Consider the following 3,302-nt stretch of genomic DNA (forward strand, 5'->3'; position numbering starts at 1 on the left):
GCCTTGCATAAAGCCATCCCATTGCTATAACAATATGTATCTGACGATGGGAGTTATTGTATCAGAAAACATACAAGTAGCTGGTTCACAGTGAGATCTCTGCCCCTCTTTTTTTAACAGTCTCTCCTACATTTTTCTTTTCATAGTTTCTCAGAATCTTTTGTGATAAAACACCTATTTGTTGACACCTTATGATCACACACAACTACATATCAGGTAGGTTAAAGGAAAGTAAAAAAGGGATTAACACGAAGTAGGTCTATAATGGTTTGAAAACAGCAGGGCTGTAATGGAAGACTAATCCTGTAGAACAAAAAACCAGAAACACTGGCCAGGGCAAATCTGTCTTCCTATTCCAAGCCTCCAGCGTCTGCTCTCCTATATTTCAATTGAGTAGGTTTCTAAGTCTCCCTTTAACAATCAAAGTCTCTCTCTAGCATGGCTTCCAGAAGTCCATCTGTGAAACAGATTACAGCACTATAATTTTCCCCATGGCTATCAAGAGAGTATAGATTACTACATTGTGAAGAATCTCTACATTTGAGTGATGCATTCAAAAGCAATCACTGAAAATTTTCAATATAAAAAAGGAAAAGAGATACCCATGTCAAAGTTCATGGGTATAAACAGCCAACAGAGCTGACCTTACAAAGGAGATGAAAGGTTTGTTTAAAATGGTAGTTAATGATATATAAAAACTGTCACCATTGAAAGTGGGGGCAATGAAGCCCTGAACTTGGGCTTGTGTTTCCACCGACTCTAAGGGGAAGCAAGTCTGCCTAAGAAGAGGATATTAGTTGACGGGTTGTGTCAAATGAAGAAAATGGATGGATGGTCAACCACGAAATGTTCCTCTGGCATACACATGCGGAAGGTCGCGATGCCTGCTGTGGCGGCCGCCGCCTCTGTTCCCTCCTCATTCACTTCCACAAAACACTCGTGGACAATGTGTGATATAAGAAGATCTCTGGCTCCTGACATGCCAGACAGACCAGCCTTGCTGGTAAAGAGATCCCCTACACGCAGGCGGGCCAGGGGAGAGTTGAGTTTGTAGCTGTCTTCCAGCTTGAACCTGGGCAGGTGGACATGGACTTCAATGAAATCCAGATTCTCAGGCTTGGTCCACTCGTGCAGTTTGTCCAGGGTCAATTGTTGCTCTGTCTGCATCAGACCCGTGGCCTCGTCCTCGATGTCATCTGGCAGCAGGACAATCATGCTGAGCTCCTTGCCTTGGTAAGGCAGTTCCTGCACCCAGCACTTAAGGGCCTCGATGTAGCCATATCGAAATTTCTTCTTCTGATACATCATTTTCACTGTTTACATGTCTTTCTTATTCAATCTGAAAAGTGCATCAGTCGTGGCTTTTTACTGAATTTTGCCTGCCAGTTTCTTTTGAAATAGATGGCATTAGCTAGCACAAGTTTAGTCATATCATCAACCACACCTGCAGCCAACAGTTCTGGAATTTTCCCTTCTGTCTGCCCTTTGACCCACTCATTTATCACCTTTCTTGCATCTTCAGAGGCATGCTGAAAATCCACACTGGCCAGCTCGGCACCGTACATTTTCTGAGTTGAAGCTAAGAACTCAGGGAGGAAATGATAACTTTTTTCTCCGTACAACCTGTTAGCAAGCTTCGAACATAGGGGCTCCCTGCTTGTGGAGATCGGCATTCAGACCCTGAAATCCCGAGTGAATCTCCTTTACCACATCAAAACAAAGAGTCTTGGACATCTGTGTGGCAGTAGTGCCTCTGGCCCCCAGAAAGATCATGGCCAGTGCTGATGAAATGCTCAGGGGAGAGATGAAAATGTTCCTGGCGGGGTGGTGCTCATTCAGGGTGCGGAAGAGGCCCAGTGCAAACCCGGAGCTGGCCATGCTCAGCTGCCCCATGGTGAAGGCCGCTGCTGCCACCTGGGCGGGAACGGGGATCTGGGCAAATAGGAAATATGTTAAACACAATATTTCAACTAGGAAAAGAAAAGGTTGTTGCAATTTGACCAAAACATTCTTATTTTCGAAACTGACACGTGAGAGTGTATTTTGATATGTGATAGGTTTTTAGGGACAAATGTTCCCTATTTATGATGACATTTTCCTGTGTGCACTCAATAGCATGATCAGAAATGAGGTTGATCTAGAGAATCAGTTAATGAGGATATAAAAACTTTTATTAAGAAATGGAAATTTTGAAAATGCATAAGAAACATTGTTTCTTATTCAATTGTTTGTAGCCTTCCCTTTTCAGTCTTTATTGTGGTATTTTGTGGTTCATAATTTTTAAAATCAGATGAGAGTTAAAATGTATACTACATTTAAAAATATTTTTTCTTTATTGATTTTAGAGAGAAGGGAGAGGGAGAGACAGAAACATCAATGAGAGGGAACATCAATGGGTTGCCTCCTGCATGCCCCCCACTGGGGATCTGGGCCCACAACCTGGGCATGTGCCCTGACTGGGAATCGAACTGGTGACCTCTTGGTTCATGGGTCGACACTCAACCACTGAGCCACACTGGCTGGGCTGTATACTACATTTTAATAAAACAGGAAGATACCTGCACTGATTGTAGAAATTCTTTGTCTCACGAGCTACTGCAAACTATTCTCCTAATGTAAGATTGTCTCTGGTGACTTGGGTTTCTAACATATTAGAAGTGCCCCATTCAGGGTGTTCTCTTTAGGTAAGAGCTAACATTCTGTGATTCTTAAAAGGGACAGGAAGATCTTCTCTAAAATATACAGCCCTGGGATTCACAACCTTTCATTTTTTCTTGCCTCTCACAGATATCTCTCTGCACAGTCTGCGTGCACAGAAAGCTCAAGACTATTATACACTATTATGTATCAGTTGCAGACAAGTGTATTCAGTGTAGGTAATTACAACGTTAGAGACACACATTACTCAGTTACTTTTGACATAACTAAAAGCATTCATTCGTCCTTTCCAGCTTGGCCAGGTGCATGGCTTCCTTGCCTTGACTCAAGGTTCAGACATGGCTGTTATTTTCACAAGCTCCAGTGCAATATTAGGCCACCTCCCACAGGGCCCACCTGAGCCTGGGAACAGCAAGCCTCTTTCCCATGTGGGCTCTCAGTCAGGTCTGTGTGCGTCAGGTTGAATCTGGCCTTCCTGTCACTTGACCCATTGTCCCTAGATTTTGATGGTCAATAAATGCTTTTGGAACCTGTTCGGAAGTTGTTGGCTGGTTCTGTGACACAATATCTACACCAAGTATGAATCAACTGCTTGTCGATCTATGACATTTTATTGGTAAACTTGTGTCAGGTCTAAAAGAGCT

General features: G+C 43.2%; 1 pseudogene; it reads right to left on the reverse strand.

Moving 5' to 3' along the window:
- Nucleotides 1–759: 759 nt before the first annotated feature.
- On the reverse strand, nt 760–1,893 carry LOC118617804 (annotated as a pseudogene).
- Nucleotides 1,894–3,302: the final 1,409 nt, after the last annotated feature.

This window comes from Molossus molossus, unplaced genomic scaffold, assembly GCF_014108415.1.
Source record: "Molossus molossus isolate mMolMol1 unplaced genomic scaffold, mMolMol1.p scaffold_m16_p_5, whole genome shotgun sequence".
Lineage (NCBI taxonomy): Eukaryota > Metazoa > Chordata > Mammalia > Chiroptera > Molossidae > Molossus > Molossus molossus.